Source organism: Halichoerus grypus, chromosome 12 (assembly GCF_964656455.1).
Source record: "Halichoerus grypus chromosome 12, mHalGry1.hap1.1, whole genome shotgun sequence".
Taxonomy (NCBI): domain Eukaryota; kingdom Metazoa; phylum Chordata; class Mammalia; order Carnivora; family Phocidae; genus Halichoerus; species Halichoerus grypus.
Genome location: NC_135723.1, coordinates 78,059,499 through 78,072,419, shown reverse-complemented (window position 1 = coordinate 78,072,419; position 12,921 = coordinate 78,059,499). Strand labels below are relative to the sequence as shown.

At 36.8% G+C, this 12,921-nt stretch overlaps 1 long non-coding RNA gene across 1 annotated transcript in view; it reads left to right on the top strand.

Annotated features, from left to right (window-relative positions):
- Positions 1 to 306: 306 nt before the first annotated feature.
- Positions 307 to 12,921, top strand: part of LOC144379678 (uncharacterized) — a 79,197-nt gene continuing 66,582 nt past the window's right edge. Inside the window, exon 1 of the long non-coding RNA XR_013443008.1 lies at positions 307 to 388. This is a non-coding gene — a long non-coding RNA (uncharacterized LOC144379678). The remainder of the gene's footprint in view (positions 389 to 12,921) is intronic.

The following is a 12,921-nucleotide window of genomic DNA, read 5'->3' as shown; positions in this document are numbered from 1 at the left end:
AGTAATAACAAAGGAGGAGTTTAAGTATATCTATAGAAAGCTAACGCTTTTGGTAAGTATGACAGAGATAGCTAACTGTCCATCAAAACTGGTGCTTCCCCTAGTTTGAGTTGTGGGAAGATGGTTGCCCAAACAATAATTATATTTCCAAGTTTCCCTTGCATCTAAGTAGGGCTATGTGACTGATTCTTCCTAATGGACAATGAACAGAAGTGATCAATTTCTGGCCAAGATTTTGATGAGGTGGTTATGTCTTCTCTTCTCCCACCTGTTAAGAGACTCTAAGGGAACGATGCAGCTGCCGGATGGAAGGATCCATGTACCTGAATCTCAAGATGAAAGAAAATCACTGAGCTGCCAACTAGGAACACTGGAATTGGCCTACAATGTGAGTGAAAAATAAGTTGATATTGTGTTAAGTCTAAAATTTAGGGTTATCAGATTAATCATAATGTGCCCTAACAAATTAAACATAACTATGTAGTGAATGGCCTACAAAAGTAGGTAAACAGTAATATACTGGGAGTTAATCTAGCAAGATTTCTAAATATGTCTCAACCACTGGTGAAAGATTCTATTAATACGTTTATGGAAATTGCCCTAAGCACAAATACTCTGAAATAGACGTATAGGTAACATTTCATTGCTATCTTTCCTCTATCTGTTCCCCTTCCTAAAAACTGTTCCTTATCTTCTCCAGTTATCCACCCATTCACCCAAGTTCTAAGCACTCTTCATTCTGCACGTTAGGTCTTACCTTCTGAGTGAAGCCCTACACATCTACTGATACTCTGGTCTCTGTGTGTTTACTATGCATTATCAAAAGTTTCGTGTCTTTCTAATTATTTCAAGCTCATGCAGGGTAGAGATTCTAGTAAAATTACATGTTTTTCTAACATGAATTAAGAGAAAATGTGTTATACCCCAGAAAAGCAAAGTATACAAAGCATAGAGGGAAAAAAATCACAATGCCTTTCATGTTTTCATAGAATCTCATTATCAAACCATTAGCCTTTAAGTAAAGTGAGGGAGAAATTCCTCCTTCTGGGCCGCTTTGGAAGATTTGTTTGGAACTGTTTTTGGTTCATGGCTAATTATCTTGAGAAAATATCCTATTCCATACATTAATGTTGTTTAGAAAGTCAGGTAGCAAAATATAAGAAAAAGAGAGAATGCAGTGGGGGAGGTAAGGAGGGAGGAAGGAAGGTAAAAATGAGAGAAGGAATAGAGAAAGGGAGGAAAGAAAGAAGGGAGGGAGAGAGGAATAAAAACAGAGATTAGTGATTTAAAAATTCTAAATTGAGAGTTGCTTCATTTTTTCAGTAGTATGCTTATAGATTACTGAGTTCTTTATTTAATTCAGTAAAACTGGCTTAAAGAAATCATAATCATAACCCCCAGAAATCCTGGCCATTGAAGATAGTCACTTTTTTGCTAAATAAACCATGATTAGTCCTAGATTTCCCTACCAGGGAGAAGTTTGTCACAGTTCAGCCAAACAAAGTGGAGAACAAAGAACTAAGCAATGCAAAGTAAAGGAGCCAAACACTTGAGTTGGTGTCATTGCAGGTGGAATTCTGACCCTTCAAAAAATAGTGTTTAGTATGTATAATGTCTGTGATAGGATTGGGATTGGTGGTGATCTGAGTTTGCTGAAAGAGGAACCAGAGTATTAGAAACTCAGAAATGTTCTACTTAAACCCAAGTCCCAGAGAGTGGGAAGAATGAGCTTGATGACTTCAGAGAAGCTTTTTAGATCAGAGAATAGGCAAGCAGCCTCCAACAAGGAGGAGGGCTTTGAATAGCCAGGTCAGAACTGCACCTTTTAAAATTCGGGCCCTTAGGGAACTTGAGTGTTAGAGTGGATCCCCAAGGATGCAAAGTTTACCAGGAAGTAAATATTTTTTAAAATGACAGCCATTCGTTTCAAAATTATGGGTTATGATAGATACATATATTGTGTACTCTCTCAACCCAGATAATTCATTTAATTAATAAGAATATTCCACATTGTTTTGATGTAACTCAATATGACTCTAATGTTACTAGCCATACTTTACTTACTCAGATACAGGAGGTGGAATTGGAATTCTTAGGTGATTTTGTCACAAGCTTCTAGGCTTTGAATGTCAACTGTTAATATTAACAGTATAATGGAGAAATCTTTTTGAAGTTGATGTAACACAATTTACATTTACCACTGATGTAAAAGGTAAAGCCTTTTGAGAAAAGCCATGCTTACCTCACCCAAGAAAAAGCCTCTTGTAACACTATGTGTATAAATAAATTTCATACCTACTTGCCCAAATCTCCAACTAAAAGATTTCCATGTGTGCCAGATAATGGTCACCCCATTTTAATTAATATTTGTAAGCATGATATTCCAATGAAATTGAAAACATAAAACAATTCTTTGAAATTAGAAATATGACCAATATTGAAATACAAATTTAGCAGAGACTTGAAAAGATTGACATTTGACTGTTGGTTCTTTCAATGTATAAGAATGATAATAAAACCTTTATAGGCTTTATGGTTTGCAAAATATATTCTCATATTGTGTTCTTTTCTAAGTCATTGTGAGAATTGGGTTCCTACCCCACTTTATTCTTACTCAGTCATGCCTCAGATTTTGACCAGTGGCCCTTTTCCAAAATTAACCATCGTAACTCTGAATACTGCCCAGGAGATCTGTTCTTCTTTTGCTCATTCTTAGCAGTTTACAAATAATCTACGTCATTTACAATTATCTCGCAGTATGTCCATGCAACATTACTTTTAAGTTTGTAGTTATAACATCTGCTTCAGCTGACCCACAGCTGTTGTTTGAGATCCTGGCATTCATCACTTATTGCACATATTAGCTGGGCAAGGCATAGGAAGCATTGCTTTGAGGAACTTAAGCTGGTTGTGGTAAAATACTCCATTGATGGTAATAACCTCTGGCTTCAAAGCTAACTTTAACTTTGGCTGCGCGAGAATGAAATCACTTTGGTAGTGTCATATGCAATGGAAGACATGAATTTGGCGGGACGCTATTCTGCTCAAAATACTTTTAAACATTTCAAAAAAAAAATGTTTTCAAGTTTTGCTTGGAAGAACACTAAAGGGTAGAAATCTGGATTTAAGACGAGAGCCGAAAGCAGGCTATGAAATATTTAGAGCTGGTGCTTAGCTAAGAATTAACGCAAGGTAAATTAACATTTAAAAAAAAAGCTTAAAGGAGGGAACTATAAATGATGTGTCTACTAAGGCAGTGAGGGAAACATTTTCACTTATTAGGGACTGGATAATCATGGGTTGGACAAGCTTGTGAGTTTTCTTTATTTTTCTTTGTGATCTGGATAGGGGAGGTCAAGACTTAAAAGAAGTTGTATTTCTTAGATATATAATTAGGACTAGAGAGTGGAAAGTTAATATATTCTAACTAATTAGTCTAATTTGGAGCAGGCAGAAGTGATAAACTGAAAGCTGGCCAGGAAGCTCTGTAGTTTCCAAAACAAATTCTAGAAGCATCAAACATACCAGAGGAGTTTGTGAAACTACAGACTCTGATGCAGAAAGTTTGGGGTAAAAACCTTGAATCTGAATATTTGATTTGGAGACAGATATTCCATGGGACACACTTTTAAAAAACACTGCTTTAATAGTATGACAAATTTATCATTTCCTGTTAAGACAAGAAAGGGAGCTGGTTTGGAGAATAAAATGAATGAAAATTACCATGAAATGTGAAATATAACATTGCCTTATTTGCCAGAATTGCCAAAGTTCTACAAGCAAAGCAGCCATGCTTTGAGTATTTATAAGCAGATATTTGCATATGTTGTATAGTGCATGTACTCTGTTTTTTTTAATAACCAACTTGTAGTGTTAGAACGGTTGAGACAATTTCTGTATGTACATATATAACATATGCATGACTACAGTGTTGAGTGTGGACTCTGATGACAGACTGCCTGGGTTCAGGTCCTGGCTCCATCATGTAATGGATGTGTGGACTTGGGCAAGTTTCTTAACCTCATTGTACCTCAGATTTCTTATCTGTAAAATGGGAATGATGATAATATTTACATCATGGGGATTATTGAAGAGTGAATTATTTAATACATATAAAACTCATAGAAAAGTTTCTGGAGTATCATAAGCCTTCAACCATTTACTTATTATAGTCATAGAGATCTGCGGAAATGAACTGATGGTCTACAATGACAGATTTGGGATGAATTGAAGGCAGTTACTGCTCAGCCTAAAATGTGAACCCATAAGGAGAGTGATGTAGACAGAATATAAAGTTATGTTTAAAATGAAGGGTATTATTCTGATCTGAAGTGTTATCTATCTCCCTAGTTGTTCATTGGTTTATTTTCTCTTAGAGTTAGGTTTTTAAAAAATTCTTCATTATTTATTTTTAAGGGAAAAAAGAATTGTTCGGAAATCATTTAGGGATACTAGAACAAACCTCTAAGTTCCCCACCCCGCCCCTTTGCTTTGCTCTGGATTTCCTATTCCCTTTTCTTCTCTTCTCTCATGGAGAGTCTGGGGCAGAAGAAAAGCCCTCAGCCATGAAGCCAGGATTCAGAGAGAGTGATGGGTGGAAACTCAGGAAGAGGAACCAGACTTTCTTTTAACAACATGAGGCAGCGGGAAGGTCAAAAACAAAGACTTGCAGAAGTCATCTTTAGATAATGGGATTCCAGATCCGGCAGAAGAGCCTAATTGTAGCCCTGTCATCGGGGCATCAGTAGCTGTTACTTCCTGCCTGAATCAGAATTAGCTCAGGAGCCAGAACTGGATAGAGCCCTTCAGTGCACCTTTCAAACAATGGGAGGGTCCAAAGAATTATGTTGAATAGAGTAGAATCAAAGATTCTTTCTGCAGTGCTGTACTGCTGTGCCACGTTGTGATTCAGGTGATACCAAATGAGCCATGCTGAGTAGAGTGGCAAATGGACTCTGGAGAGGTTATTACCAGCGAGGGATGATAGCTATGGAGATAAGGCCTCACCAGTGAAAGGGTGACGTGCACCCTGACAGCATGTATTTTATGCTATGTGATTTCAAATGACTTTAAAAACTGCTTTGCTTTGTTTGATAGAATAATGTCTAATTGTTTTAATTAACTATAAAAATGTATTGTTGCATGAGGTTAAAAAAAAGAAATGCAATTTATACAGTATTTATTAGGAAGGAGATTAAACAAAATAAAAATCAGGTGCATACCCCCAAAACTTCTTACTGTAAGCATTGTTTTCAATGCCTACTTTCATTTTAGCTTTATGTAAATGAAGCATTGAAGTTTACCTCTTTCTTAGAGTCTAATAATGCTGGCATACAAAGAAAATGTGCATTATATTAATAATGGAGAATAACTCTAAAATGACAGATGGTGAAGAGATCTTTCCTTGCTTTCTTGATTTCTTTCTCAAGTTTCAATATTTTTCTAAAAACTTTTCTTTTGCACTAACTCAGTACCTAGGAAAGAATTTTGACTATCACAATTCATGGAGAGCACTGAACTTTATGATATATTACTGCAGGGCTTGTCTCTTGGCAAGAAGCAGGAATGGTTGGTATTAATGGGAGCATGACGGTTCTGAAAGAAAACCAGCTCATGGCATTATGAATCATAGGGCTCTAAAACATTTATAAATGAATGAAAAGGCTTGTGGCTGACATGAATTATGAGTCTCATTATGGCACTGTAATATCTCCAGCAATGCCTCAGAGGGGCATGACACCTCCCAAGAAAAGTGGTAAGACTTCCATTACATTATTTTTCTACTGGTAATTGGCTATGGTCAAGGTGGGATATGATGTGTATCCCTGGAGTACACATGGTCACATATCTCTGCATATAAATGTTTCCATCGGTCAAGATCTTGCAAGACTCCTTTCTTCAAAGTGCCAAGCATTCCTGTTGACCTTCAAGAAATAATAGTGGGCCCTAGCATGAGGACAGAATTTCTAATCCTTCCATTTCTTTAAACAGCATTCAGGTAGGCTGTAATGTTGCTGTTATTTTCTACAAGCCAACAGAAACTCAAGAGAAATATTAACAAAGATATTTCCCAGGAAAAAAATACATTATTTAGCTACTTTGAAAGAGTTGTGAAAGGGAAAAAAATAGGGTAAGCTACTTATTAGTGCAAATGTGAATGTTCTTGGAATTAGCAAATCCTTGATTTTTACTATCTCAATAGAGCCCAGGCTCATATAACTTCACTAATTGTGAACTGGGTAATTGGGAAGAAATCTACCTGAAATAACTAAAAGTCTGCATTATCAATCCTCCCAAGAAAAATCTGCATTATTTTCAAGTAAATAGGCTTATCAAAGCATAAACGTAACCAATGACAAGCCTCTTTGTTTTCAGTTTTCCATTACATTTTTGTATGCACACAATTATTTCTGATATCTGAGAAAGTTTGTTAGGTTAAGGAGGCAAACATTCTGTTTGCAATTTCACTGTCGATGTGTTAGGAGTCCCTATACACACACACACACGTGCACACACACACACACACACACACTCTTTTAGTGTATGTGTGTGTCTATCATGTATCTATCTACCTCTCACCTATTTTGATAATGACAAATTAGAATTATTGTGATTCCAGTGTGTGGCAGGGATACTGCTATATGGCAACTAAACTTCTTTTTCTTCCTAAGACAAAAGGCAGACTTCAGAAACTAACCTCCCTTGACATGGGGTCATATTGCCAATTTCTGGTCCATGAATGTGAGTGGGGTGATATTTGCCACTTCCAGCCTGACCTATAAGAACATCCTGGGCAATACTTTTTGCACACTCTCTTGTTTTCCCAGCTGAACAGGATCTGGTAGAGGACTCCAAGGCCTTAGGAAATGGGGAAACTACAAGATTAAAAGGATAGTAGGTGCCTGAATAATGGCACAACTCCTTGCTGACCCAGATCTGATACAACATAAGTGACAAACATTTATTATGTTAAATCATTGAGATTTAGGAGGTATCTGCTACAGTTATTAGCCTGCCTTCAAAAATTAATAATTAATATAGTTTTTCTATTTAAAATGTGCAAAGATATGAAATGAAAATATTCTTGTTTAAGTCCTACAGCAAAACTGAAGATATATTTTCCTTCCTTGGCCATGCGTTATATGAATGTCTTCTCAGAGATCCATAGATTCTATTTATTAGAGAATTGTGCTATTAGAAAGATAAATGGTTGGACTAAATGAAGAAATTCTTAGAAGAAAGCTTATGCAGGAATGTGATCTTGGCAGATACTTAGGGCATAAGGCCAATCACTATTTGGATCCTACCCTCCCTCACTTTATTTATTCGTGGATCCTAGTTTTCTGCTGCTGTCCCAGCCCCTCGGTCTTCCAATCACAGTACTATTCCTAAGTATCAATATTCAATATCTGACTGCACACCATCAGAAAAGCCCTGCTCTCCATTTTCCTTTCCCTTTCTATTGCAATTAGAAAAGAAGTTTGGTTCTTTTGTTGAATGACAGCTACAATTAGTGTGTGGGGCTTCGCATGTTCATTTGGATTTGTTACACCAACCAGACTAACTTACAGTTTGCAGACTATGAAAGGCTTTTTTGGTGATGATTAATACCTACAATTTTCTTTTTTCTGTGTGACATATCAGTATAGATCTGAGTCATTGTAGTAGCTACAAAAGAAGTTAGAAAGAAGGGCAAAATAACTTTGTACTTTGAAAACTGCTGTAGAATATAAAACTCATTTGGTATATTTAAATCATAAGATTTGAATATATAAAGCACATACACACATATCGAAGTAAGAAATTAATTTGTAATACTTCTAATGATTTCATAAAACTGAAGTAGCCTCATTATCTTAAATCGTGGTTTCCCACACTTCAGGAAGAACTGCACTTGTTTTCCAGGAAGCGTCACATCACCCTAAAATTCGTATGTTGAAGTCTTAATTGCCAGGACTTTACCATGTGAACTTATTTGTAAATAGGGTCATTGCAGATCTAAGTGGTTACAACGAAGTCATGCTAGAGTAGAATGGGCTCCTATTCCAACATGACTGGTGTCCTCATCAAAAGGGAAAATTTGGAGACAGAAACACACATACAGAGAACAGCCATGTGAACCTGAGGGCACAGATCAGCCAAGGGAGATCAGAGATGGCCAGAAAAGCATCAAAAGCTAGGAAAAAGATGGAGAACAGACCATCTCTCACAGCCCTCAGAGAGAATCAACCTTGCAGTAACATCAGTAGGTGGTGGAACAGGAGGTCTCTTGCTCATATCCCCCGCCAGCAACAGTAATTTGGCAGCTGTCCATGGACAAAAGTGCCTTTGTGGGAACTTTGAGATCAGATAAGAGACTGTGAACCCCCAGTGGAGCCAAAGACCAAAGAGGGCTGTTTTGAGAAGGCCGGCCCATGTCCAGGTGACAGACAGGCCAACCCGCGGTCTCAGCAACAGACCCGGAAACAGCCCATGTGGACTTGGCTGCAGCCCCCATCAGTACCATCTGCCAAGGAACTCAGTAGGAGTGTGCCTGCTTGTGCCCTGTGACTGGCCTTGTGACAGGCCAGCCAACCTCAGTCTTGGCTGGGGACTCTGAATTGGCCTGTCAGCTCTAGCCCCTCTCAGCCACAGACCCACCAAGGGACCCACCAAGATATACATCCTTCTGAGTACCCAGAGGTAGACCCACTGACCTCAGTCCAACTGTGCATATTGAAGTGGCCCTAACATCTGCCTCCAGGCCCTCACAGCAATAGTCTGGGAGCAGTCACATCTGCCCAGGGACCACTTCCAGCTTCTGGTGGCTCCTCACATTGCTTGGCTCATAGCAGCATAACTCCAGTCTCTACCTTTGTCTTCACCCACAGTCTTCTTCCTTGTGTCTCAAATATCCCTCTCCTTTTCTCTTTTAAGGACACTAGTCCTTGGATTTAGGACCCACCTTAAATCCTGGATAATCTTGTCTCTAGATTCTTAACTAATCACCTCTACCAAGACCTTATTTCCAAATAAAGTCACGTTCACAGGGAGTGGGGATTAGGACTCAGACACAGCTTTTTGGGGGTCACTATTTAATCCACTACATCATCTTCAAATAGGAGATGAAAAGTAATGAGCCATAAACCTTGGGTACTTATAGAATGCTGAAAATATGGAGTGTAACTGCTAAACAAGGACTTTTGAAATAGAAGATAATTTTTGGAATACTGCAAGGGAAATTCTAATAATAGTCTAGAACTAAAAATACTAGTCTATCTCAGCAACACTTGGGAGGAGAGGGGAGGGGAGAGTTGAGGGAAATGAAAGTGTTTCAAACCACTTATTGTTTGGAGGGAGGATGAAAGCAGTGGAAAAGTAGAACATCTTGCTGGAAAAGTAGTTGGAGGCTGGTTTTCTTGTATCAGAGAATTGAGTGTGAACCTATGAGATCCAGAAAAGGGAAGGGAAGTTTTCTAGCCTTTAATAAGGAAGAAGAGGAATGAGTGACAATTCAATCAACCCTTCCCCAAAAAAGAAAACAGAAGAAGGAAAGCTATACTGCAAAACAAGTAATAAAATAATAAAAACAGAAGAAATAAAATGTATCAAGTAAATCATTAAAAAGGCAGTTTTACCAAAATTATTACATAAATCTAATACATTTGCAATTCAATTTGAAACAAGAATTTTTAAAAGTATTGAATTTTAATAATCTTAGAGTTTAAATGGAAGAACAAACATCCAGAAAATCTAGACAAACACAGAAACTAAGGAAGGGAGAGAGGGAGGAGGGCACTCAACTGCTTAACTGAATTGAGTTGACAGGAAGGAGTGAAGACATTACACTGAAATCAAATAAGTGTAAAGCTGATGTTGGAAAAAAAATCAGAAAAACAATATGGGAAAGCCATATATAAGTCCCAGAATATATGAGAAGTTAATATGCATGCAACAAAGTTGATACTTCAGTTTAGTTGGGAAAGGTAGTTTATTTATTAAATAATGATGTACAATTGCCTATCGATCTAAAAGAAAAAAAGTTGAACTTCTATCACATAATATATGCATAAATAAATTCCAGATTTGAAAACATAAGGATAGGAGATACTATATTAATCAAGACTACAGAACCCAAATTATGATAGACGTATTTGATTATATATCTTTTAATGATATGGCAACAATCCTGTAAACAAAGGCAGTCAAATGATAGGGGAAAATTATTTCCAGCATAGAGGAATTATAAAGGATAATGCTATACATAATATAAATAGAACTATATAGTGGTAAGAAATGCAAGCAATCCAATAGACAAGTAGAAAAGGATATAAATAACCAGTTCCAGGGCTGGTGGGGATGAGATGAAAACATTACTCATACATTTTTATGTACAGGTGGCATAAATGTGAGTTGTTACATCTGTGGATATCAGTCTGGTACGATTTACTAGATAATTCCACATAGCCACTGCACTCTTGGAAATCTACCCCATTCAATACAAGCCATGATGGTAGGTACTATGGACTGAATTACGTCCCTCCAAAATTCATACTTTGGAGCCCTAACCCTCAGTGTGATGGTATTTGGAAATGGAGCCTTTGAGAGGTAATTAAAGTTAGGGCTTGTTGAAACAGAGTGCTGCTCTTCACCCCCAGAATTTCTGAATCAGTAGGTCTTGGTAGAGACTGAAAATTACATTTCTAATAGGTTTCTAGAATAATGCTGTTGTGGATGGTCAAAGGTCGACACTCAGTGCCACTGCAATAAAGTAATGAAAGTGAACATCTGCAGGGGCACCTGGGTGACTCAGTCGGTTAAGCGTTTACCTTCAGCTCAGGTCATGATCCCAGGGTCCTGGGATGGAGCCCTGCATCTGGCTCCCTGCTCCTCGGGGAGCCTGTTTCTCCCTCTCTCTCTGCCTGCTGCTCTCCCCCTGCTTGTGCTCTCTCTCGCTCTGTCAGATAAATAAATAAAATCTTTGAAAAAAAAGTGAACATCTGTAGCTACAAACAATAATAATGAATCTTGCAAACGACTGAATAGGAGATACAAGACACACACCTAAGCTACATATATTTTGGAGTAGTTAATATAATATTAAAAGATGCATAATATACTATATTTAGGAATGTAATATAGGTGTCAAAACTTCTTCAAAAAGCATAGAAATGATTATCACAAAAGTTAGGATAATGGTATCTCCATTAGGATAGAAAAAGACATACTGGGAGTGTTGAGTTCTGAAAGCATTTTTCTATGTGGATAATTTTTAAATAGGTGTTGACTTTATAATTATTCTTTTTATTCCAATTATTTTTTATTCTATATGTTTTATGCAGTCTTGTTTTTATATCTTACAATAAATATTTAAAATACAAACCAGTATTTTATATATATATATATATATATAGAGAGAGAGAGAGAGAGAGAGAGAGAGAGAGACCTGCATGTGGTTGTATGAGCAAGGACCAAGGCATAGAAGAGTACAGATGCCAGGCTATTAATACTGATTTTTAGGACAGGTGAGAATAGGAAGGGAGGCAGAAATGATTATTTTTGCCTTAAGCATTATTTACTGTATTGTTTACCTTGTTGCAACAAATAACTTGCTTTTTAATTTTGAGAATATATCAAGTAAGGAACAAGCCAAGAAAATAGGAAAATTTGCTAGGAAGTTAAACTGTCAGGCACTCTCTGGTCTAGTCTCTTGATTCTCTTCCTTTGTTATCCAAGTTATGTAGCATATTTTAAAAACTAAACTAACCTCTGCTGTTTTTCTTTGTTTCCTTTTTCTTTTTCTCTTTCTTTCTTTCTTTCTTTCTTTTCTTTCTTTCCTTTCTTTCTCTTTCTTCTTTTTGCCAGGACTAGAGATGTTAAAAACCTTACCCAAATCTGTGTAGCTAATAAGGGGTCACAAGGACCCAGAGTTTCATCTGACTCTGGTGCCTTTGCTATTATCTATGACACGTACCAACACAAATATTTGTTTTACCCAACACTTGATCCATTCAGATGGTAAGAATCATAGAACCGCAGTTAGCAAGTAAGTCTACAGTATTTCAAAATATATGCATTTTTTTCTAGATAAGCACTTACTGTTCAGTTTGCTTGTAGCTTCTGGCCTCTGGTTCCTTCTTCAAATGGTGGTTTCTTCTTCACCCTTCTATGCAGAAGATCAGACTGTACCTTGCCTTGGGCCCTTACTAACTAAAATGAGCAAATAAAATTAGGTGAAAATAATGCTGGAACAAGTGATCAATAAATGTTCATTTCTTTTTCTGTCCACTTCTCTAAACTATTATTTCCTAGAAAATACAAACCAAGTTCTTTGGATTTATATTCACCGCCTTTAGATGCTTTGACCCCAACATACCTTTCTAAGTTGAGCTCTTTGTTGTTGTTGCTTTAATGTTCAGTGTTACCTTCTCAACCAGATTATAAGTTTTATTCATTCATTCCACAGCCTGTCTAGAACATCTACTACATGCCAAGCACTATACTAGATATTGAATACAAAAGTATATGTAAAAGATAGTCCTTGACTTTTAGAACCTTTGAAGGAAAAACTTGGCTCTATAATTATTTCAAGGTACTATGATGTGTGCTGTCCTTGACTTATTTTACTAACAGAGGTCATATCTTTTTGACAAGAGTATATCATTCTACACATAAACTAATGTGCTGATAGGCACATAGTACTTCTTGATAGATAACTTTGTCTGAATTCATGAATAATTCTTAAATTATTACTAATTAAAAGGACTTAATGAAGATAAAATATTTATAGATATATAAAGGTAGCCTATTACCTAAAGACATTTCCCTCAATTTACATGATGCATAAAAGTCACTGAATTGAGAAAGCAAAGGCAATCTTTATGACAGATGGAGTAACAAAAGTTATGTGAATACCTTTGAAAAAATAATCCTGAATGAGAC